Consider the following 26538-nt stretch of genomic DNA (forward strand, 5'->3'; position numbering starts at 1 on the left):
TTCCAGCCGAAAAAAGATTCATAAGTGGTTGTTAATGGAATCTTATGTAATCCCTAGTCCATTTCGAAACTACTTCTTTTTACCTTTAATTTCACGGGATTATTCGTCTAAATCGAAAGACCCAATTTATTGGGATTTCCCTATTGCGCCAGTGTCGCGACCTTAAATTCGAATTGAAATTCAGATTAATGGATTACCAGATTATTTAATTGAATTAACTAACCTAGCCCGAGCTCTCTCAACCTCTACCAAGTCACAACTTAGGTTCACATGATTTTAATCAAAAGATTTTCAATATTCGGAGCCACCACTAATCTGTTTGGGTAGGTAGATTAGATACCTAAATAAAGTACGGGAGAATACTTTATTTCTGCTAACCGGAGATTTGGGTTCGGAAACTTGATTATGTTAATTTTTCAATTAACACCGTTTCGGTACCATTCTTGTAAAAAAAATTCATGATTGGCAAATTCAATTGAGGTGCAATTATTTTTGGGATTTTCTTGATTAAATGCATGCTATGTACGTATCTATATGAATGCAACTATAGGAATGCAAATGCGACATGAAACAATATGACGGGAAAACAACTATGCATGATGACTTTAGAAAAATCAAAGTTTAATGCAAGAAAAAAAATTGTGAATTCTAACCCAAATGACATAGGGCATGTTTTAATTTAAGTATATGACATGGCATGCATGAAACAAGATATGATATGATGTAACACCAAATAACATGAAAACACACATGAATGACGGACAACATGCATGATATGCGAAAATTATGACTAGGCTAAATGACGTAGAATAATGCATGAGCACAGTAAAAATGTGACGTAATGTAATAACATGTAAAGACGAATATTACATAGACTATGAAGTGGACTATACTAATGACATAAAAATGCATGAATGAGAATGAATAATTATACTATATGAAATGCACATGAATTTTTGGTCTTTAAATGAATTTTCGATTTTTTCATGATTTGATGTGACTTGGTTTGACAATTAACATAAGTTAAAAAATTGATTTCTCAAGATTTTAATTTATATTAAAAGTCGTTAGCAATTGCCGAAAATTTAATTAAGACCAAAGTATGATGATTTTTATGATTTTTTATAAAACAAAAATGAATCAAATAAAATTATAATAAACCTTGAGCATAATATACCTTATAATCCAAAATTTCCGATGAATTCGCTTCGTGCCCTAGAGGTGGGGTAAGAAGGTAATTTATTCATGTCGTACCTCGGGAGTGGGGTCAAATAGTGAATTTATGTAGTATGAAATCTGTCGGTCTGGTCCCAAAGTGAGATAGGATGGACAATTTCATTATACGTATGAAGTCGGATAGTCATCCATAATTCACATATTCCGAGGAACAAGGCACAAGGGAGCATGTCTTTTATTCAAGGAATATTATAAAAATATTTGATTTAGACCATAGTATAAAAAAAGGAAGTGAAATTTTCAGCCAACTTGGGGATTGCCAAAATTTTAAAGGGTGTAAGACCGATCATATCTTTTTAATTTAGGAAAGTTAGCTCTTGAGATTTGAAAGAATTTTTTAGATAATCCCCTGAATTTTAAAGATATGTTCGGAATTCCCAACCGAGATAAAGATCTTACCTAATATGCTTAGAATTTTCAAATGCATTCACATTTTGATCACCAGATAACCATGAATATTCCAAAAGATGCGCACAATTTTCCAAAGATATACACAATTTTCTCAAGATATTTCGAATTTGAGATTTCAAATCAAGTAACTATAATCTATCAACATTCAGCAAAATAATCAAGTCAAGCAAATATTTTGAGAATATTAACAGATTAGAAAATTACCTAATTCAAAAATCCAATTGCCAAATTCAAAAGACCAATCCGCGGATGGGACTAGCGGCTCCCGTTGATGTTCGGCTCAGGGGATTTGCGCACGGATCAAAGGTTTCGGTGAAGGTGAATTTGCACCTTGTCAAGGCTCAACTTGCAGCGGAAATTTTGAGCACAAATCCACCTAAAAATCACCATAAAACAGCGAAGAAAACATGCCCAAACAGCAGTAAAATTGACCATGGACAGCGGACAAAATCTGCACTGAATAGTTACTGTAATTGTAAAAAAAAAAGTGATGTTTTTGGTCACGAACAGCAGCGAACAGATCCCTCAACTGGTAGCAAAAATTCTGTACTGAAAAGATAAGTATAAACGCCTAAAATAGTGTTGTTTTGAGTGTGAAACAGCAGTAAAAGGGCCTCCGAGCAGTGGCGAAACAACCCTGTTTTTTCCCTTCTTCTTGCTCCTGGACGTACTGTGCGTGACTCTTTTTGTGTCCTCCTTGTGTGGACCCTCAGAACCTGCACAAAGAACCCCTAAATTCTCTCTTTTCATTTTGGCATGGACCACCGAAGACAAAAATCACCGGTCCTCAGTGCCTCCTCCTTTCTCTGTGGTATCTCCAATGTGGCCGCTACAAATTGCTTTTGTGGTTTAGAACAATTAAAAACTCAAAGTGGAAGTATGAATCTGAAGCGTTTCATGCGATCATGATGATGAACGTGTAAAGGCGTGAACTTCAAGATAAGGAAATCTCTGCCCATGGGCTCCTCCAACTATTATCCACTCCCCAGCCGCTCTCCCTCTTCCCTTGTTTCACCAAGATCTTTTCCAAGAAGAGATCGTCCGTTCTCTCTTTTCGTACGTCAGCAAGCCTCCCTTCAAACCTGCAGGAAGAACAAAGACTTTTTTTCTTCTCACACTTTTGCCGTGCATTGCAATTGTGTACGTCAATTGGCCCTCGAATCCCCCCCAAGCTTGTCCTCCATGTGAAATAGCCTGCCGTGTCTTTCAATTGTGTGGCCTTTTCTGTTTTGTGAACGAAGGTCCCTATTTATAGAACAAACTAGGGTTTCGCGGCTTTTTTTTAATTATGAAATAGTCCCTTAACTTCGGATAATCTCAATTTGATCTGGATACAAAATATTCTATTTCATAAAGCCTTTTTTCTTAATTAATGAGCATCTTTAATTAAAAGGCTTTTTTTCCAAATTATACATTAAATGTGCTAATTCAGGACCTTGATGATTTTTTTTTTTTGCAATTCCCTCTAGCTGGCCGAATTATGCCCTTTGAGCTTTGGTCCACCGCTTGTCGATTTTTGTTCTAATTGTCTACAACCGGTCTGATAAATGCAAATGCAAATGCATGCTAAAATTAAATATGAAAATTGAATTCATTATTTTTGGTAGGAACTAAAGTTTGATTCCTATTTTTTATGCAAAATATATGACTAAAAAAATTAGTCAAAATTTATGTGTTAACAGCCGGGTCATTTCTAGGTCTATACTGTAAAATCGATTTTCAACAAAATGAAAAAGACATATGGCCGGATCAATGACCATGCGATGTCTCTTTTCATTACGTAAAGATTTGAAATCATTATAGAAAAATCTTTACACAAAATCTTCTTTTCGCTAATCGTGGTTTTAAACTCTAATATTCCTCTCTCTCTCTTTTCATCGGAAGTTGTTTTGTTACTAGGAAATACAAGCCACTAATAAGAATTCAGCCATGCCGACCTTGTATTCCAATTGTTTAATTTTTGTTTTATGGGCGCAGCTAAAATCATTCTCGTTTGGAAAAAAATCCAAATAAAGTCCCAAAATGAAGTCTTTCTCCAAACATAGACCAGAGTAGATATTGTCTTGAATAAGCACCTGAGTGGATGCATTTGGTTCAGCTTTTCAAAGTGGCTTTGGGCCTCCAAACCCTTTGGGAAAATGTATTTGGCAAGCCCTTTCAAAGGGCATTGGGCTAAATGCCGGCTTTTGAAAGGCTGAAAGCCCAATGCAGGTAATGTTGAAGGCCCCATTAATGAAAAATAGTCATATGCCTATTTTGTCCTCAAAACCTTATTGAAAATCTAATTTCACTCCTCTTAAAAATTCAGACCTTAGATTCTTGTTCACCTTCATTTTCTTTTTTGTTAGAACTGTTCATCTTTCTTATTGAGCTAGGGTTGTCGACTTGGGGCAGCAAGGGGACGACGAGAGGCGCCCAAGGGCTAGCGACCCCTGGCGACGGTTGCCTTGGGATGCGCAACCCAAGAGGCGATGCTTGGGTTGCGCAACCCGAGCGACTATTGCTTGGGTCTTGTGATTGTCGGCAACTGTCCTTAGGTCGCGCAACCCAAGCCTCGTCGGCTAGGTTAGTGACCCCCGGCATTAAGGCCCGAGGTGACACGACCCGGATGACCATCGCCGATGGTCGTGAGATCTTAGGCGACCTTGGCCGACGACCACTAGAGCCAGATCCGGCTCACCGACTTGCAAAGGGTTTTATTTTTTTTTTGAAGAAAAAGAAATAAAGAAATCAAAAATAGAAAAAAAGAAATATGCAATCAAAAGCCCCTTGTTGTTATTATTATTATTATTATTATTATTATTATTATTATTATTATTATTATTATTATTGCCAAAGACTACTTAGCTCAAACTTGCATTTCAAAGTATGTTTTTACCAAACACCATTTGCATTTCCCTAAAGTCACTTAGGCTAAAGATATTTGCATTTGCTCAAAGCCCATTTCCAGTCACACCAAACGCACCCGGTAATCAATTCAATTTGAAATAAGAGCCTCGTGAGCACGTGCATCCCACGTACCATTTTCCAAGTTATGATCGGAGGCATTTTCATCTAGAGATTTCTTTTCTTTCCTTTGTTCTTTCTTTCCTCCTTCCTCTGGTTATCTTCTTCTTCCTTCTTCGTCCAACCGCCTTTTCGATTTGTCTTGTTGTTTCTTGATCACGTTAGCATTTTCATGTCTCCGGTTTTCAAAGAAATCGTCCGTTCGGGTCTATATGATAAGTTATTCCATGAGGCGCGCGCATGACCTACTTACTTCGATTTATTCTCGGTCGCGTGAATGAGAAAATGCATTGGATTGCAAATCCTCGTAATGCCTACCTTGTCCTCGGCTTTATCGAGTGTCCTACTGGTACTTCGTCGTGCCTTTTGGGAGTTGAACCGGGAGTCGGATTGGCGATCGCAGATACGGAAGCAAAGGCACTTAGACGAGCTCGTGGCCGAAGTGAGTCGACCGAGGAAGGACAACAACTAGATCATCACGAGCATCACCATCACCACCCACCACTTGCTAGGCGTAGAGGCCGAGAACTCGATCCCGAGAGCTTGGGATCTTGAGCTGAGCTAGAGACCGCCCTCAATGACAGCCTTTTTTTTTTTTTTTTCTTAAGAAGAAGATGAATCGGAGAGTTTTCGGACGGAAGAAGGGAGAAGAAGATGAAGATGAAGAGAGAAAGAAGAAAGAAAAAAAAAGTTTTGGATGAAAACACCCTTGATTATGGTTTGGAAATTGGGCCAATTGGCATGTGAAATGCACATGCTCGCTAAACCATTATTCGAGACTAAATTGATTACTTCATGCCTTTATTTGAAACAAAATGCACTCCGGACCCTCTTTTGAGAAAATGATCTCGTTTTAAGTCCTTATTTGAAACTTTTCCTTCTTTTGGATTATTGACTTTGGCTACGTTTTCATATGTCCAAGTACGTGGGGGTGCCGACTTTTGATAAGAGACAATACTTGTGTCTCCCAAATTTGAAAAGGAGAAAAGAAAAAATTTGTGTTCATTGGGCTTTTATATAACAAAGTTTGCCGCATTCATATTTAATATAAATGGGAATTTCGAATTTGAAGAAGGACACGACGTGGTTATAGGGCTAAAGTACACTAGAAGTGCTAAAACTTGTATACGGCGCTTACTTTAGTGCCAAAACTTTTAAAGCGATCACTTAAGTGCCAACTTTTTAAAAAAACGATCACTAAAGTGCCAACTTCTTTTTAAAACGATCACTTTAGTGCCAACACCAATTTGAGCTGACGTGGTTTGCCGGAAATCCGACACGTGCTATTTTTTATTAATATTTGAGCTGATGTAGATCGGTGGAGTTAACATTAAAGTGATCGTTTTTTTAAAAAATTGACACTTAAATGATCGTTTTAAAAAAAAATTGGTACTGAAGTAATCGTTTTGAAAGTTTTGATACTAAAGTGATCGTTTTTCAAAAAATTTGGCACTTAAGTGATTGTTTTGAAAGTTTTGACACTAAAGTAAGCGTCGTACACAAGTTTTGACACTTGTAGTGTACTTAAGCCTGGTTATAGCTATCATTTTTACATGAGAAAAAATCAGCGTGCCCCTTTTGTGGCTCCGATACGATAAAGATAAACAAAAGGATTGGATGACCAAGGGCACCAACTTCATGTACATCATCATCATCTATAATCATGGTGAAATCTAAATATAAAGATTATGATTTCATCTATATGGAAAATGAATAAAAACAAATCAGGGAAATATCTGTAAATGTCAGCTCAAGCCATACTGATAGTTTGTCCGAATGTATAGTTATTCGGACATGAAAAGGTATGTCCGAACTATCGTTATTGGACATGAAGAGTTGTGTTCGTATATAGTTATTTTTGGAATGAGGAGTTGTCTTCTCTTCTATTTTGTGTGTGTATATAAGTTGAAATTCTAATAATGAACAGAATAGTAATTTCAACTTTCGGAACTTTCATTTTCGTTTTTTTTTTTCAAAGAAACACAGTCTTCTTCTCCAATTATTTTCCTTGAGAGATCTTAGAGAAATATCAGGATTGCTATTTGCTATTCTCACCAAGATTTTGTTGTATCCTAGAAGATATTTGCCGGAAAATTAACAATATTATTGGGCAAATAAATCCTTAAAGAGAGTGTTATCACGCTTCAAAGTCTGATTCTATTTCATCTAATTTTTTACGATATTTTTCAATAGTTGGCATCTACCCGAACCCTTCAACCATCTTCATACCTAACGCTCCAAGCATATCGTGTCATAAGTTTGATTTTGGGGAAGAAGATGAAATGTTGATGCTAAGGAAGAGCTTTATTTGAAGCCCCTTTTTTTCTTTTTCTTTTTTTCTAATTAGATGGATACAAAAAAGGATGTGCTGTCATCATTTTACAGATCCAACTCAGCATATAATATTTCACGTCAACAAATGATATTTGATTTGTCATCCTTCGTCCTAGATTCCGTGGTCATGGCTATCCGGTTTGATCACGGAGAATGACTATATTGAACATCCGATGTTAATTTAAGGATTGCATTGAACAAATTAAATGTCCAAAAATGATATTGTGCATTGACCCAGAATTTAGGGATTTATTAGTGTCCTTATTCTCTAAACTAAATGATCATGTGCAAATAGACAATTCCAATGTTGTAATTGACCTTATTTTGTTGGCGAGCTAAATACCGGCCGATATGTGAGGGTTGGGTTTTACTTGGATTAGTATCATGAGAGCTTTTTTTTTTTTTGTTTGGGGGGGGAACAGAAGTATCATGAGAGTTTGCCATGTCCAAAAGTATGGAATTCTTAATTGCTATAGTGCAAATGTATGAAGCCCATAGTATCATTTGCTAATAAAAATAAAGTTTTCCCTCTTAACGCCTAGATTATGATAAACCGGTAATTAACGTACTTCCAATGCGATAAAATCACTTAAAATGGTCAACCGCTAAATCTTTCAACTTTGTACAACCTTCATTAATTTTATCCCTCTTAATACCTAGTTACTTTATCTATTTATTGGTTTTTAGGGGGAAAATTTTACTGAGATAATTATAGGATTTAACTAAATTGGCGAGGCAAAGAACTATGAACATCACTAACAACTAGCAAAGTAGCCAACAATGACATGTTTTGAGCTTGAGCCTGAAAGGATGATAAAAAAAGAGTAAACGATGATCTTTCTTCTATTTTTGGAAATTTTCATTTATTGTAGACTATTTGGAGGAACTTTTGCTTTGAATTCTTTTCACTTTTTAACGTTTATTTTGATTGAACTTTTTTGGACATTTGAGGTCGATTTTCATATTATATTAAGCACAAGATAATGTTTTCAATTGGCGGGAAAACATACAGTGCTTTAGAAAATGGGATGAAAACCCGAGACAGCCCACTACTTCATGGGCTTAGGCCAGACTCTTCAGCCTGCTCAAGGGCCAGCACTTCTAAATTTTAAATTCTAACATTCTCTCTATTTTGTTTCATTGGAAGTTTTGTTTGGTTCCTAGGAAATACCACCCACCATTAGGAACTCAACCATGGTGACCTTGAATTATACTTATTTGATTTTGTTTTATGGGCGGATCCAAAATCATTCTTGTCTTTTTTTTTTAAAACAATTTGGGCCTACTCATAATCATTCTTGTTCAACGCAGCATAGAGAAAACCGATCTTAGTCTATGCCACAAACTTTGGTACCTTAGCACAAGACTTTCGTTGGAAAATCAAAGTTGAGAAAAGAATCTCCTAAGTGAATTTTTGCTTCCCTCGTCGGATATGGTCCTATGTTAAAGCAGGCCGCAATCTCAACTCAAAAGACCAAACCTAACACCCCTTCTCTTGTGAATAGAGCGGGTAGCAGGGATCGAGCCCACGTTGTTAGCTCGGAAGGTCAGGGGCCATGGTTGACGTTGAGAAATATGTTATGGAGGTTTCTTGGCCAGGGCTACCTATAGTTATAAAAACTGTAGATCCATAAGCGACATCGTGTGGGGCACGTGTTCGATTCAATTAGAGGCGTTTTTTATTTTTATTTTAATGTGATTTTCAATGTATAAGTCTGCATGTACAACACTCAATTATTTTAAAGTATAGTGGAAAATCAATACCTTCATTTTTTATCAAGAGAGAGCCGAAGTTTGAATCCCTTAATGTATCTAATCGAATTCATCTTTACTCAAAAACTCAAGTCAACGTCTTAAGAGATTAGGACGTTAACGGGATATCACAAGCAACTCTTTGTATTTCATTAACCACTTCTTACAACATCATCTCTTGTAGTAGTTTTATTTTTGTGATAGTTCTAACATTTATTTACATAATAAACAAGGTTGGCGAAAATTATAATTTATTTCGGTTAACGTAAAGAGGAAAACAAAAAGGAGAAAGGAAAACAGTAGATAACAAAGGACACGTGGTGAATTCAGATATGCCCCTTTCTCTCTTGATATATTGTAGTAAGGTAGTTTAAAGATAGTCAAACGCACATGGGCCAAATTTCCTAAAAAACTCCGAACTTTAGATTTAGTCCCAACTCAACCCCAAACTTCTTTTTATTTAAAAAAAACCCAAACTTTCACTAAAGTATCAAATATGCCCCTGTTAACCCTTTGTCCAGGAATCACTATTAAGTCTTCTGACGTGGCAATTTCACGTCAGCATTCCAATTCAAGATGCCACGGTCTCAACTTTTGCAACTGCTCAAGCTATTATTGTTTGCATATCATCCTATTACACACAACAATATACCCTTCAATCTAGTCTTAAGAAAGCAGTCATCTAAGCCTATGACACACCTATATCCTACAAAGAACACTCTTTTCGCCTGAATTAGCAAATTTCCCAAACACCACATGCAGCTTTGAAGTCCACTACTTACTCAGGTCATTGTTCTTCATTAAAAGTTTGACGAAGAACATTTCTCCAATTTTTCTGATCTTGTTCACTTCCTCACCAAGCGATCGAGTGTGAGCCTATGCGAGAGTGCGAGATAGGAAAAAATCGAGCACTTTGGAGTCCATCACTCAGTCCAATCACCGAGGAACTCCTCATGTTCACAATCACTTCCTTCGAGTGAAACAAGTCGAGAGGCTAACACTCGGAGAGGGGCCAATGTGCAGAGGATGGAGAAGCTCGTTGGCTCCGGCATTGTGTTGTCAAGAGCGAAACTGATATATAGAGGGAGCCATGGAGCGTTCTCTCTCTTTGACCGCGCATTAAAGAAGCGAAGAAGCAAGCCCCAATTACTTCTAACTTGTCCCAATCTTCGAAGGAAGAACGCCGACATTTTTGTGGAGCTTTGCCACGTCAGCTCATTGACATGGATTTAGTGTTGTCGTGGAATTGCTACGTCGGAAGACTTAACGGTAGCTTCTGGAGCGGGAGGGCATATTCGAGATTAAATCTAAAATTTGGAGTATTTAGGGAATCAAGCCAACGCCGGCTGATCGCTTCTTATTCTCTTATTTTTAGGTCAAACGAGGAAAAAAAAAAGGGCCGGAACTGCTCACGATAGTCTCTCGGACATCAACTGATGATGCGTGCGTGCCGTGTGTGTAAGGAAGAGAGAGAGAGAGAGAGAGAGAGGATGACCAATGAAAAGGCAAGGAATGTTTCTTTTATGATGGCGTCATCCAGATTGTATCCCGTTTTAATCAATTGCGTCCCTAAATTGGCCTCATCGGTCCCAATTTCTCCCTTTTTGTTTTCAGATCATTGAAAAAAATTCTGAGGGTGGGGCAGAAGATTCCTCAACAACATGCCCCTCCACTTAGAAAGCATCCCCAATCTAGAAAAATAATACGATAATATGTAATATCAACCGTCCGTTTTGGTTGATCCTATGCATATATGTCTTTCCAACGTGGTACACTACAAATTGGCCCTGATTTTGGCAGCCCTGCCAAGATCTAGCAAACATCGCATGTTCACTTCTGGGACGATGCCTCGATTTACTCTCTCCCTATCTTCTTTTCTTTTTTTTCCCTCGAAATTGGTAATCGCGAGAGATTAGCTAATAAGAATAAATTCGGTCGCTCATCTTGTTTCCCTTCTTCAGAGAAGATGATGGAATTTCTGAAACCTGGACCGACATATTTTCCCTATTCTTTTAATGCTTCATTCTTGAATATTAGACCAAGACGCAAATCGCAATTCAATGGAAAATACAAAAGTCAGATTATTTCATGTGAAAATAAGATATGCTTCTCATAATATAATTGATTTTATCCATCCCATCATCAATACGATAATAGATTTTCGTATACTTAATTACAGCTATTTTCTTTCGTGAAAAAAAAAAATGCTTATGAAGTCATAAGTGTTGCGTCTCTTCCCTAACTAGACCGAGGGCAGTTTTTTTTTTTTTTTTTTTGTGGGGAGGAAATTTATAACTGTTATACACATCCTACAAGGATTGTCCTTTCGTGACAGGCTGAGTCTAAACATAAAACATGCAAAATATATCGTTTTTGACTTACAATTTTCAGTGGCCTACTCGGCAGGTGGTGGAGCTCGATCGGCTCTGCCACGAACTTGGATTCATTCGCGGTTCCGACAAACACTAGTCTTGTGGTGTCCAAAGGGTGTTGGGATTAGGAAAAACTTCTTCTTCCTCTTGCAATTTGGCTGAAAACGTTCCACCTGTACCATATATGATCATCGAAACTAAGCAGGACCACAAAACGTGATGGGAGAATCTTTATCAGGTTTTCAGAAGTTGACCTTACATCCCTAGAGTTTGCATGATGACTTGCAAAATGAAAATAACGATTATTGTCCTGCCTCTTACTTTTTCGATGAGGAAAAATATCAAAAAATTTCTAAATCTATTGCGTTTGTATCAATTCAGTCATAAACCTTTTAATTATGTCAATTTAGTTTTAAGCTTTTTGTATTTGTGCCAATTGAGTCAATCCCGAAAATCGTAGGGTTAGAGCCAACCGTCCTACGTGACACAATCAGCGCTGACGTGGACTCTTTTAAAATAATTTTTACTTTAAAATATTTTGTATTTTTTTATTTTTATTTTTAATTTTTTTTTATTGAAGGGCCGCGAGGGTTGCCGGTGGACCCCTACCGGCCACAGGCGAGGGCCGCAACTCCCTTGCCGGCATTAGGCGAGGGTTGCATACCCTTGCCAAATCTGGGTGCCGCGTTCTCGCCTAGCCCTAGGCGAGGGCATCGCGACACTCGCCGGACCTAGGTGGAGGCTTGTGGCTCTCGCCCGCACAACGAGGGCCCTCGAGCCTAGTGCTAGAAGGAGCTACAACACCCTTGTTGTCCCTCAATAAAAAAAAAGAATAGGAAATGAAAAAAAAAGTATTCAAAAATTATATAAAAAAAATGTCAACGTTAGTAACGATCATGTCACGTAAGACTATCTGCGTCCATGTTATCCATTTTCTGTCAAAATTAGCCGTTTGGACTTAATTAGCACAAATTCAAAAGGTTTAGGATTAAAGTAGCATAATTAACAAGTTTATGACTGAATTTACACTAATACAACAGATTTAGAACTTTTTTGACACTTCCCCCTTTCGATGAATATAGATGGTACAGGTGAACTCTTTCTTCTAAGTTGCAAGAAGAAGAAGAAGAAGAAGGTCTTCCTAAGCCCAACCCCATTCGGATCGAACAAGAATAGCGTCCATAGGAATGACGTGACTTGACAAATGAATCCAAGATTGTGGCAGAGGCAATCGAGCTCCACCACTGTTGACCCCAGAAAATGACCAATTTTTGGGTATAATCGACCCTTGATGAGTGGTCATGTTTAATGCCTCTATTTTAAGATTTTTGTAATTCACCATCCATTCAACCCCGGGTGAAACATCCTTTTTGGATATGTCGAAACTTATTCCGTCCTCTATTTAAATTCGTGCAAAACAACCAAGCCGCGTAGGCAACTCAAATGTTTAAGTAAAAAACAATATACTTCGTACACTTCATTTGTCTCTGCTTGCTACAAAGAGATAATCATCGCACGGCATACATGGGCAGATTCAAGTTTCCTAAAGGAGGACCATTGGTCTAGTTTGGTGGAAATGCTGTGCTGAAGATCCCGCGTTGACTGACGGTTTGCACACTACCACAAAAAAAATGTTATGCACAGCAAAAACAAATATGTGGCTGAAAAGAAATTTGTATCAGTGACAAAAATTTGTGGCTGCGAACGGTGGGACGGTCAGCTCGGCCGCACCCTTGGAAGAAATACAGAATTCATCGATCCCTAAGCAATAAGTTATTACATACAATTCCAATATAAACATTGTATCAAGGATGTGATGGATAAGATCAATCACATTATAAGAAGTGTCTTCTATTCGTATGGAAAAAATCTCACTCGTGTAATATTCATTCAAATTTAATTGTTTTGGTCTCAAAACTAGTCTAAGTAACAAGGTGGCAATTAACACAATTGTCTATAAATACCCACCATGTAGTGATGTTCTGCAATGCGAAAGCCGCTCCTTGGTCTTCACTTTGTGTATTGGTCACATATCCACAGGCGGAACATACAGAGAAAGGGAGATATGTCGCTTCCGGTTTCGGGAATTCCATCTACTTCTCCGAACAAAGGAACAAGCCACGCAGTCGAACGCCGGCGGGTGGATTATCACCCGAGCGTATGGGGCGATTACTTCCTCGTATATGCTTCTCCCACCAGCTCCGTGGTTAGCAATTTCTCATATTGTCATGTGAATGAAGCGTATAAATATACGTGTATCGTGCTTGCTTTGATCGAAAGTAGCAGCTAACATACATGCAGGAGTTCAAATACCTTGGAAGAGTGGAGGAGCAAATTGAGGGATTGAAAGGAGAGGTGAGGAAGATGGTGACTAATGTTGCGGAAAAGCCCTCGCAAATGCTGCACTTGATCGACCAAATCCAACGCTTGGGAATTTACTACCATTTCGAACGTGAAATAGACGAGCAATTAGGACAAATCCACAAAAGTTACTCTCGACTTGTGCATGGAGTTTTTAAGGCCGACGACCTTCACAAGATCGCTCTCATCTTTCGATTGCTGCGACAGCAAGGTTACAATATTTCATCGGGTATGTCTTAGATTAAGTTAACCAAGACTAGGCATATCGTTTTCCTAATTTCTGACGGTCCACAACTTTTTTTCCCACGTTGGTTTTGGTCACGCAGATGTTTTTAACAAATTCAAGGACGGCGAAGGGAAGTTTAGGGAAATGCTCGTCGCCAATGCACGCGGACTGCTAAGCCTATATGAAGCTTGCTATTTGAGGTGCCATGGCGATGCTATCTTGGAAGAAGCGCTTCATTTCGCTATGACTTGCCTTGAATCGATCGACGAAAGGAAAGTAAGTACTAGTCTTGCGAAACAAGTGAAGCGGGCCCTAAAGCAGCTGCTTCGCATGGGATTGCCGAGGCTTGAGGCGAGGTATTATATTCCACTCTACCGAGAAGAGCCTTCTCACAACAAAGTCTTGCTCGCCTTGGCTGAACTAGATTTCAACTTGCTGCAAGAGCAACACCAGAAGGAACTCGGCAAGATCACAAGGTTAATCAACTTCATGTGACAGCACATCTAAAACTAGCTTCTAGATTAAGTTTTAACAACAACAAGAGAAGAAAAAGGAGTTTTAACTATGTGAAGTCGTCGAGCCGAAGTACTTCCAATTTCACTCCTATCTGTTTAATTATAGGTGGTGGAAGGGCATAGATATCGCGAGGAAGTTCCCATTTGCTAGAGACAGGATTGTGGAGCTGTTCTTCCGGATCTTGGGAGCATACTTTGAGCCGGAGTTTGCCGTGGCCAGAGAGATACTAACCAAAGTGATCGCCCTTGGGTCCATTCTCGACGATATATACGATGTCTATGGCACATTGGAAGAACTCGTAATCCTCACCGAAGCAATCCAAAAGTCCGTAATCCACGTTCTCTTCCTCAAACTTCTGAATTTGATAGATCTCGTAAAGGGTCGAGTGTGTCATTTCTCCGAGACTCGAATTCGGGTGGGATGTCGATGCCATGGATGGACTGCCGGAGTATATGCAAGCTTGGTACAAGGTGCTTCTCGATGTCTATCATGAAGTAGAGAATGAAGTGGCCTCGAAGGGAAGACCGTACTGCCTCGTCCATGCAAAAGAAGCCGTGAGCATCATCGGCGAACCTTGCATTCATCAAACACGGGTTTTTACATAGAAACCCTAACCTTCTTGTTTTATACATAATTTCTCGGATGAAGAAGCAAGCGAGAGTGTACTTTCACGAAGCCAAATGGTTCCACACTAACTACACGCCAACGCTGGAGGAGTACATGCCCCTTGCGCTTTTAACGGCCGGCTATGAAATGTTAGCGATCACGTCCCTTGTGGGAATGGGCGATGTGGTCACAGAACATGCTTTTGAATGGTTGCCGGGCGACTGCAAGATCTTGAAAGCTTCTCAAATCATCAGTCGGCTCATGGATGACATTTCCTCTCACCAAGTATGACGAAAACATTATCATCCTTCAATAATAACCGGTTTAAGGACATCAGAAGTGCGAAAGTTTGTCTATGACACTCACTTTAGCGCCAATTTTTTTTTTGGATCACTTAAGTGCCAATTTTTTAAAAAAAAGATTATTTGAATGCCAATTTCGGTGAGGTCTGCCGGAAATCTTACTTGGCATTTTTATTTACTAATAACCTAATCCTACGTGGCTAGCCAATGGATTCAGTTAGCAATAAAAAAAGCTTAAAGCTAAAAAAATAAAAACTAAAAAATTCAAAAAGGAGAAAGAAAATGCAAGGGTTGCGGCGGCGAGGGCTTGCACGGCCCTCGTGCCACCGCCCTCCCATCGCTATGTTGGTGACCCTAGCGAGACTTTGGCTGCCGTCAACGAGGGTCGCCGAGCCCCGACAATATTGGGGTGGCGGAGGCGAGGGTTGTGCAAACCCTTGCCACCGCTAGCCAAATCCTATTTTTTAAGCTTATCTTTAAGTTTAATTTAATTTTTTTAAGTAGTTTATTTTAAGTTTAAAAGTCGACGTGGACTGCAATTTTAAAAAAAAAAATTGCCAAGCAGACTTAGTTTTTAAAATATTGCCACATAATATTAAAAAATTAATAATAAATGCCACATATTACTTTGAGCGGAATCTCTCCCCACTAGTAGTTTGTTTTTTCTTTTCTTTTCAATTTGGCACTAAAGTGAGCCAGTGAAAAATTTTGGCACCAAAGTGAGCGTTCTACACAAATTTTGGCATTTCTAGTGTCCTTCTGCCAATAATAATCGGATGATTTCCAGATTGACCTGCAACTTGGTGGGGAATGATGTCTAGATCAATGTCTAGATTTAATGACGCCAAGGTTGTTCGACATGCAGTTTGAGCAAAAGAGGGGCCACGTAGCATCTGCAGTGGAGCTGCTCGCGAAGGAACGTGGGGTCCCGGAACAAGAAGCCGAAAAGGAACTGCGGAAACGAGTGGTCGATGCGTGGAAGGACATCAACAAGGCATTTCTTCATCCGACCGCGGTCGAAACGCCGATTCTGACACGAATTCTCAACCGCTCGCGGGTGATTCATGTGTTGTACAGCGATGGAGATAATTACACCCATTCCGGAACCTTACTCAAAGATCACGTGACGTCTCTCCTCGTTTGCCCCTTGCCAGTGTCCGGTCTCGCAAGCGGAACACGAGAAGGAACTCGCCAAGATCAAAGAGCATTGCCCGCGTGCTGACTTCCTATTGATTCCAGCCGAAAAAAGATTCATAAGTGGTTGTTAATGGAGTCTTATCTATCCCTAGCCCATTTCAAAACTACTTCTTTTTACCTTTAATTTCACGGGATTATTTGCCTAAATCGAAAGACCCAATTCATTGGGATTTCCCTATTGGGCCAGTGTCGCGACCTAAAATTCAAATTGAACTTCGGGTTAATGGATTACCAGATTATTTAAATGAATTAACTAACCTAGCCCGAGCTATCCCAACCTCTACCAATTCGCAACTTAGGTTCACATGATTTTAATCAAAAGATTTTCAATTTTCGGAGCCACCACTAATCTTTTTGAGTAAGTAGATTAGATACCTAAATAAAGTACGGGAGAATACTTTATTTTCTGCTAACTAAAGATTTTGGTTCGGGAACTTGATTATGTTAATTTTTCAATTAAAGCCCTTTCGGTACCATTCTTATGAAAAATTTTCATGATTGGCAAATTCAGTTGATTTCTTTGAAAATCAAGGTGCAATTATTTTTGGGATTTTCTTGATTAAATGCATGCTATGTACGTATCTATATGAATGCAACTATAGGAATGCAAATACGGCATGAAACAATTTGACGGGAAAACAACTATGCATGATGACTTTAGAAAAATCAAAGTTTAATGCAAGAAAGAAAATTGTGAATTCTAACCTAAATGACATACGGCATGTTTTAATTAAAGTATATAACATGGCATGCATGAAACAATATATGATATGATGTAACACCGTATAACATGAAAACATGTATGAATGACGGACAACATGCATGATATGCGAAAATTTTGACGAGGCTAAATGACGTAGAATAATGCATGAACACAGTAAAAATATGACATAATGTAATGACATGTAAAGACGAATATCATATAGACTATGAAGTGGACTATACCAATGACATAAAAATGCATGAATGAGAATGAATAATTATACTATATGAAATGCACATGAATTTTTTACCTTTAAATGAATTTTTGATTTATTTTTACAATTAACATAAGATAAAACATTGATTTCTTAAGATTTTAATTTATATTAAAAGTCGTTAGCAATTGCCGAAAATTTAATTAAGACCAAAGTATGATGATTTTTATGATTTTTTTTATAAAAAAAATTAATCAAATAAAATTATAATAAACGTTGAGTATAATACACCTTATAATCTGAAATTTCCGATGAATTCGCTTCGTACCCTAGAGGTGGGGTCAGAATGTAATTTATTCACGTCGTACCTCGGAGGTGGGGTCAGATAGTGAATTTATGTAGTATGAAATCTAAAGTGATGAGATAGGATATACAATTTCATTATACGGATAACGTCGTTGGGGGGTGAAGTCACATAGTCATCCATAATGCACATATTCCGAGGAACAAGGCACAAGGGAGCATGTATTTTTCTTAAGGAAGATTATAAAAATATTTGATTTAAACCACAGTATAAAAAAAGAAGTGAAATTTTTGGCCAACTAGTTGGCCAAAAATTTAAAGGGTATAAGATCCTATCCACAAAGGATTATATCTTTTTAATTCAGGAAAGTTATCTCTTGAGATTTGAAAGAATTTTTTAGATAATCCCCTGAATTTTAAAGATATGTTCAGAATTCTCAATCGATATAAAGATCTTACCCAATATGCTCAGAATTTTCAGATGCATTCACATTTTGATCACGAGATAACCATGAATATTCCAAAAGATGCGCACAATTTTACAAAGATATACACAATTTTCTCAAGATATTTCGAATTTGGGATTTCAAATCAAATAACTATCAACATTCAGCAAAATATTCAAGTCAAGCAAATATTTTCAGAATATTAACAGATTAGAAAATTACCTAATTCGAAAAATCCAATTGCCAAATTCAAAAGACCAATCCGCGGATGGGACTTGCGGCTCCCGTTGATGTTCGGCTTAGGGGATTTGCACACGGATCAAAGGTTTCGGTGAAGGTGGATTTGCGGCTTGTCAAGGCTCAACTTGCAGCGGAAACTTCGAGCACAAATCCACCTAAAAATCACCACAAAACAGCGAAGAAACCATGCGCAAACAGCAGCAAAATTGACCATGGACAGCGGACAAAATCTATCTGCACTGAATAGTTAGTGTAATTGTCCCCCCCAAAAAAAAAGTGATGTTTTTGGTCACAAACAGCAGCGAACAGATCTTTACCCAAAAAAAAACAGCAGCGAACAGATCCCTCAACTTGTAGCAAAAATTCTGCACTGAAAAGGTAAGTATAAATGCATAAAACAGTGCTGTTTTAAGTGTGAAACAGCAGTAACAGGGCCTCCGAGCAGTGGCGAAACAACCCTGTTTTTTATCTTCTTCTTGCTCCTGGACGTACCGTGCGTGACTCTTTTTGTGTCCTCCTTGTGTGGACCCTTAGAACCTGCACAAAGAACCCCCTAAATTCTCTCTTTTCATTTTGGCATGAACCACCGAAGACAAAAATCACCAGTCCCAAACGCCTCCTCCTTTCTCTGTGGCATCTCCATGTGGCCGCTGCAAATTGCTTTTGTGGTTAGTGAATAATCCAGATAGAACAATTAAAAACTCAAAGTGGAAGTACGAATCTGAAGCGTTTCATGCGATCATGATGATGAACGTGTAAAGGCGTGAACTTCATGAGAAGGAAGTCTCTGCCAATGGGCTCCTTCAATTATTCTCCACTCCCCAGCCGCTCTCCCTCTTCACGTGTTTTACCAAGATCTTTTCCAAGAAGAGATCGTCTATTCTCTCTTTTCGTACATCAGCAAGCCTCCCTTCAAACCTGCAGGAAGAACGAAGACTTTTTTTCTTCTCACACTTTTGCCGTGTATTGCAATTGTGTACGTCAATTGGCCCTCCAATCTCCCCCCTGGCTTGTCCTCCATGTGAAAGAGCCTGCCGTGTCTTTCAATTGTGTGGCCTTTTCTGTTTTGTGAACGAAGGTCCTATTTATAGAACAAGCTAGGATTTCGCGGCTTTCTTTTAATTATAAAATAGTCCCTCAACTTCAGATAATCTCAATTTGATCCGGAGACAAAATATTCCATTTCATAAAGCCTTTTTTCTTAATTAATGAGCATTTTAATTAAAAGGTTTTTTTTTCCAAATTAAACATTAAATGTGCTGATTTAAGACCTTGATGAATTTTTTTTTTTGCAATTCCCTCTAGGTGGCCGAATTATGCCCTTTGAGCTTTGGTCCACCGCTTGTCAATTTTTGTTCTAATTGTCTACCGCTAGTCTGATAAATACAAATGCAAATGTATGCTAAAATTAAATATGAAAATTGAATTCATTATTTTGGTAGGAACTAAAGTTTGATTCATACTTTTTATGCAAAATATATGACTAAAAAGATTAGTCAAAATTTAGGTGTCAACAGCCGTGTTATTTCTAGGTCTATAGTGTAAAATCGATTTTCAACAAAATGAAAAAGACATATGGCCGGATCAATGACCATGCAACGTCTCTTTTCGTTACGTAAAGATTTGAAATCATTAGACAAAAATCTTTACACAAAATCTTCTTTTTGCTAATCATGGTTTTAAACTCTAATATTCCTCTCTCTCTTTTTTGCATCGGAAGTTGTTTGGTTACTAGGAAATACAAGCCACCAATAAGAATTCAGCCATGCCAACCTTGTATTCCAATTGTTTAATTTTTGTTTTATGGGCGCAACTAAAATCATTCTCGTTTGGAAAAAATCCAAATAAAGTCCCGAAATGAAGTCTCTCCAAACATAGACCAGAGTGGATATTATCTTAAATAAGCACCTAAGTGGATGCATTTGGTTTAGCTTTCCAAAGTGGCTTTGGGCCTCCAAACCCCTTGGGAAAATGTTGAGGTGTTTGGCAAGCCTTTTCAAAGGACATTGGGCTAAATGCCAGCTTTTGAAAGTCCGAAAGCCCAATGCAGGTAATGTTGAAGGCCCCATTAATGAAAAATAGTCATATGCCTATTTTGTCCTCAAAACCTTATTGAAAATCTAATTTCACCCCTATTAAAAATTGAGACCCTAGATTACTGTTCACATACATTTTCTTTTTTGTTAGAACTGTTCATCTTTCTTATTGAGCTAGGGTTGTCGGCTTGGGGTAGCAAGGGGACGGCGAGAGGCGGCCAAGGGCCGGCGACCACTGGCGACAGTCGCCTTGGGATGTGCAACCCAAGAGGCGATGCTTGGGTCGCGCAACCCAAGCGATCGTTGCTTGGGTCTTGTGATCGCCGGCGACTGTCCTTAGGTCGCGCAACCCAGGCCTCGTCGCCTAGGTTTGCGACCCCCGACATTAAGGCCCGAGGTCGCACGACCTAGATGACCATCGCCGGTGGTCGTGAGACCTTAGGCAACCTTGGCCAACAGCCACCGGAGCCAGATCCGGCTCACCGACTTGCAAAGGGTTTTAATTTTTTTTTTTGAAGAAAAAGAAATAAAGAAAGAAAAAATAGAAAAAAGAAATATGCAGTCAAAAGGCCCTTGTAATTTTTTTTTTTTTTTTGCCAAAGACTACTTAACTCAAAGTTGCATTTCAAAGTATGTTTTACCAAATACCATTTGCATTTCCCTAAGGTCACTTAGACTAAAGATATTTGTATTTGCTCAAAGCCCATTTCCAGTCACACCAAACGCGCCCGGTAATCAATTCAATTTCAAATAAGAGCCTCGTGAGCACGTGCATCTCACGTACCATTTCCCAAGTTAAGAGCGGAGGCGTTTTCATCTAGAGATTTCTTTTCTTTCCTTTGTTTTTTCTTTCCTCCTTCCTCTGTTTATCTTATTCTTCCTTCTTCGTCCAACTGCCTTTTTGGTTTATCTTGTTGTTTCTTGATCACGTTCGCATTTTCATGTCTCCAGTTTTCCAAGAAATCGTCTGTTAGAGTCTATATGATAAGTTCTTCCCCGAGGCGTGCGCATGACCTACTTACTTCGATTTTTTTCTCAATCGCGTGAATGAGAAAATGCATTGTATTGCAGATCCTTGTAATGCCTACCTCGTCCTTGGCCTTATTGAGTGTCCTACTGGTACTTCATTGTGCCTTTTGGGAGTTGAACAGGGAGTCGGATTGGCGATCGCGGATGCGAAAGCAAAGGCAGTTAGACGAGCTCGTGGCTGAAGTGAGTCGACCGAGGAAGGACAACAACTAGATCATCACGAGCATCACCATCACCACCCACCACTTGCTAGGCGTAGAGGCCGAGAACTCGATCCCGAGGGCTTGGGATCTTGAGCTGAGCTAGATACTGCCCGAAATGACAGCCTTTTTTTTTTTCTTAAGAAGAAGATGAATCGGAGAGTTTTCGGACGGAAGAAGGGAGAAGAACATGAAGATGAAGAGAGAAAGAAGAAAGAAAAAAAAAGTTTGGGATGAAAACACCCTTGATTATGGTTTGGAAATTGGGCCAATTGGCATGTGAAATGCACATGCTCACTAAACCATTATTCGAGACTAAGTTGATTACTTCATGCCTTTATTTGAAATAAAATGCACTCCCGACCCTTTTTTGAGAAAATGATCTCGTTTTAAGTCCTTATCTGAAACTTTTCCTTCTTTTGGATTATTGACTTCGGCTACGTTTTCATATGTCCAAGTTTGTGGTGGTGCCGACTTTTGATAAGAGACAATACTTGTGTCTCCCAAATTTGAAAAGGAGAAAAGAAAAAATTTGTGTTCATTGGGCTTTTATATAACAAAGTTTGCTGCATTCATATTTAATATAAATGGAAATTTCGAATTTGAAGAAGGACACGACGTGGTTATAGGGCTAAAGTACACTAAAAGTGCCAAAACTTGTATACGGCGCTCACTTTAGTGCCAAAACTTTTAAAGCGATCACTTAAGTGCCAACTTTTTTAAAAAACGATCACTAAAGTGCCAACTTCTTTTTAAAATGATCACTTTAGTGCCAACACCAATTTGAGCTGACGTGGTTTGCCGGAAATCCAACACGTGCTATTTTTTATTAATATTTGAGCTGATGTAGATCGGTGCGGTTGACATCGAAGTGATCGTTTTTTTTTTAAATTGACACTTAAATGATCGTTTTAAAAAAAAATTGGCACTGAAGTGATCGTTTTTCAAAAAATTTGGCACTTAAGTGATTGTTTTGAAAGTTTTGACATTAAAGTGAGTGTCGTACACAAGTTTTGGCACTTGTAGTGTACTTAAGCCTGGTTATAGCTATCATTTTTACATGAGAAAAAATCAGCATGCCCCTTTTGTGGCTCTGATACAATAAAGATAAACAAAAGGATTGGATGACCAAGGGCACCAACTTCATGTACATCATCATCATCTATAATCATGGTGAAATCTAAATATAAAGATTATGATTTCATCTATATGGAAAATGAATAAAAACAAATCAGGGAAATATCTATAAATGGTCAGCTCGAGCCATATCGATAGTTTGTCCGAATGTACAGTTATTCGGACATGAAAAGGTATGTCCGAACTATCGTTATTGGACATGAAGAGTTGTGTTCGTATATAGTTATTTTTGGAATGAGGAGTTGTCTTCTCTTCTATTTTGTGTGTGTATATAAGTTGAAATTCTAATAATGAACAGAATAGTAATTTCAACTTTCAGAACTTTCATTTTCTTTTCTTTTTTCAAAGAAACACAGCCTTCTTCTCCAATTATTTTCCTTGAAAGATCTTAGAGAAATATCAGGATTGCTATTTGCTATTCTCACTGAGATTTTGTTGTATCCTGGAAGATATTTGCCAGAAAATTAACAATATTATTGGGCAAATAAATCCTTAAAGAGAGTGTTATCACGCTTCAAAGTCTGATTCTATTTCATCTAATTTTCGACGATACTTTTCAATAGTTGGCATCTACCCGAACCCTTCAACCATCTTCATACCTAACGCTCCAAGCATATCGTGTCGTAAGTTTGATTTTGGGGAAGAAGATGAAATGTTGATGCTAAGGAAGAGCTTTATTTGAAGCCCCTTTTTTTCTTTTTCTTTTTTTCTAATTAGATGGATACAAAAAAGGATGTGCTGTCATCATTTTACAGATCCAACTCAGCATATAATATTTCACGTCAACAAATGATATTTGATTTGTCATCCTCCGTCCTAGATTCCGTGGTCATGGCTATCCGGTTTGATCACGGAGAATGACTATATTGAACATCCGATGTTAGTTTAATGATTGCATTGAACAAATTAAATGTCCAAAAATGATATTGTGCATTGAGCTAGAATTTAGGGATTTATTAGTGTCCTTATTCTCTAAACTAAATGATCATGTGCAAATAGACAATTTCAACGTTGTAATTGACCTTATTTTGTTGGCGAGCTAAATACCGGCCGATATGTGAGGGTTGGGTTTTACTTGGATTACTATCATGAGAGTTTTTTTTTTTTTTGGGACATAAGTATCATGAGAGTTTGCCATGTCCAAAAGTATGGAATTTTTAATTGCTATAGTGCAAATGCATGAAGCCCATAGTATCATTTGCTAATAAAAATAGAGTTTTCCCTCTTAATGCCTAGATTATGATAAACCGGTAATTAACGTACTTCCAAAGCAATAAAATCACTTAAAATGGTCAACCGTTAAGTCTTTCAACTTTGTACAACCTTCATTAATTTAATCCCTCTTAATACCTAGTTACTTTATCTATTTATTGGTTTTTACAGGGGAAATTTTACAGAGATAATTATAGGATTTAACTAAATTGGCAAAGCAAAGAACTATGAACATCACTAACAACTAGCAAAGTAGCCAACAATGACATGTTTTGAGCTTGAGCCTGAAAGGATGATAAAAAAAGAGTAAATGATGATCTTTCTTCTATTTTTGGAAATTTTCATTTATTGTAGACTATTTGGAGGAACTTTTGCTTTGAATTCTTTTCACTTTTTAACGTTTATTTTAATTGAACTTTTTTGGACATTTGAGGTCGATTTTCATATTATATTAAGCACAAGATAATGTTTTCCATTGGCGCGAAAACATACAGTGCTTTAGAAAATGGGATGAAAACCCGAGACAGCCCACTACTTCATGGGCTTAGGCCAGACTCTTCAGCCTGCTCATGGGCCAGCACTTCTAAATTTTAAATCCCAACATTCTCTCTATTTTGTTTCATTGGAAGTTTTGTTGGTTCCTAGGTAATACCACCCACCATTAGGAACTCAACCATGGTGACCTTGAATTATACTGATTTGATTTTGTTTTATGGGCGGATCCAAAATCATTCTTGTCTTTTTTTTTTAAAACAATTTGGGCCTACTCATAATCATTCTTGTTCAACGCAGCATAGAGAAAACCGATCTTAGTCTATGCCACAAACTTTGGTACCTTAGCACAAGACTTTCGTTGGAAAATCAAAGTTGAGAAAAGAATCTCCTAAGTGAATTTTTGCTTCCCTCGTCGGATATGGTCCTATGTTAAAGCAGGCCGCAATCTCAACTCAAAAGACCAAACCTAACACCCCTTCTCTTGTGAATAGAGCGGGTAGCAGGGATTGAGCCCACGTTGTTAGCTCGGAAGGTCAGGGGCCATGGTTGACGTTGAGAAATATGTTATGGAGGTTTCTTGGCCAGGGCTACCTATAGTTATAAAAACTGTAGATCCATAAGCGACATCGTGTGGGGCACGTGTTCGATTCAATTAGAGGCGTTTTTTATTTTTATTTTAATGTGATTTTCAATGTATAAGTCTGCATGTACAACACTCAATTATTTTAAAGTATAGTGGAAAATCAATACCTTCATTTTTTATCAAGAGAGAGCCGAAGTTTGAATCCCTTAATGTATCTAATCGAATTCATCTTTACTCCAAAAACTCAAGTCAACGTCTTAAGAGATTAGGACGTTAACGGGATATCACAAGCAACTCTTTGTATTTCATTAACCACTTCTTACAACATCATCTCTTGTAGTAGTTTTATTTTTGTGATAGTTCTAACATTTATTTACATAATAAACAAGGTTGGCGAAAATTATAATTTATTTCGGTTAACGTAAAGAGGAAAACAAAAAGGAGAAAAGAAAACTGTAGATAACAAAGGACACGTGGCGAATTCAAATATTCCCCTTTCTCTCTTGATATATTGTAGTAAGGTAGTTTAAAGATAGTCAAACGCACATGGGCCAAATTTCCTAAAAAACTCCGAACTTTAGATTTAGTCCCAACTCAACCCCAAACTTCTTTTTATTTTAAAAAAACAAAACCCAAAATTTCACTAAAGTATCAAATATGCTCCTGTTAACCCTTCATCCAGGAATCACTATTAAGTCTTCTGACGTGGCAATTTCACGTCAGCATTCCAATTCAAGATGCCACGGTCTCAACTTTTGCAACTGCTCAAGCTATTATTGTTTGCATCTCATCCTATTACACACAACAATGTAGCCTTCAATCTAGTCTTAAGAAAGCAGTCATCTAAGCCTATGACACGCCTATATCCTACAAAGAACACTCTTTTCGCCTGAATTAGCAAATTTCCCAAACACCACATGCAGCTTTGAAGTCCACTACTTACTCAGGTCATCGTTCTTCATTAAAAGTTTGACGAAGAACATTTCTTCAATTTTTTTGATCTTGTTCACTTCCTCACCAAGCGATCGAGTGTGAGCCTATGCGAGAGTGCGAGATAGGAAAAAATCGAGCACTTTGGAGTCTATCACTCAGTCCAATCACCAAGGAACCCCTCATGTTCACAATCACTTCCTTCGAGTGAAACAAGCCGAGAGGCTAACACACAGAGTGGGGCCTATGTGCGGAGGATGGAGAAGCTCGTTGGCTCTGGCTTTGTGTTGTCAAGAGTGAAATTGATATATAGAGGGAGCCATCGAGTGTTCTCTCTCTTTGACCGCGCATTAAAGAAGTGAAGAAGCAAGCCCCAATTACTTCTAACTTCTCCCAATCTTCGAAGGAAGGAACGCCAACATTTTTGTGGAGCTTTTCCACGTCAGCTCATTGACATGGATTTAGTGTTGTCGTGGAATTGCTACGTCAGAAGACTTAACGGTGGCTTCTGGACGGAGGATCAGCGGGAGGGCATATTCGAGATTAAATCTAAAATTTGGAGTATTTAGGGAATCAAGCCAACGCGGGCTGATCGCTTCTTATTCTCTTATTTTTAGGTCAAACGAGGAAAAAAAAAGGGCCGGAACTGCTCACGCTAGTCTCTCGGACATCAACTGATGATGCGTGCGTG

At 38.2% G+C, this 26538-nt stretch overlaps 1 pseudogene; it reads left to right on the top strand.

Annotated features, from left to right (window-relative positions):
- The first annotated feature begins 13098 nt into the window (after positions 1-13098).
- On the top strand, positions 13099-16355 carry LOC125314170 (annotated as a pseudogene).
- Positions 16356-26538: the final 10183 nt, after the last annotated feature.

The sequence above is a fragment of the Rhodamnia argentea genome, chromosome 3 (genome assembly GCF_020921035.1).
Source record: "Rhodamnia argentea isolate NSW1041297 chromosome 3, ASM2092103v1, whole genome shotgun sequence".
NCBI classification, from domain to species: Eukaryota; Viridiplantae; Streptophyta; class Magnoliopsida; order Myrtales; family Myrtaceae; genus Rhodamnia; species Rhodamnia argentea.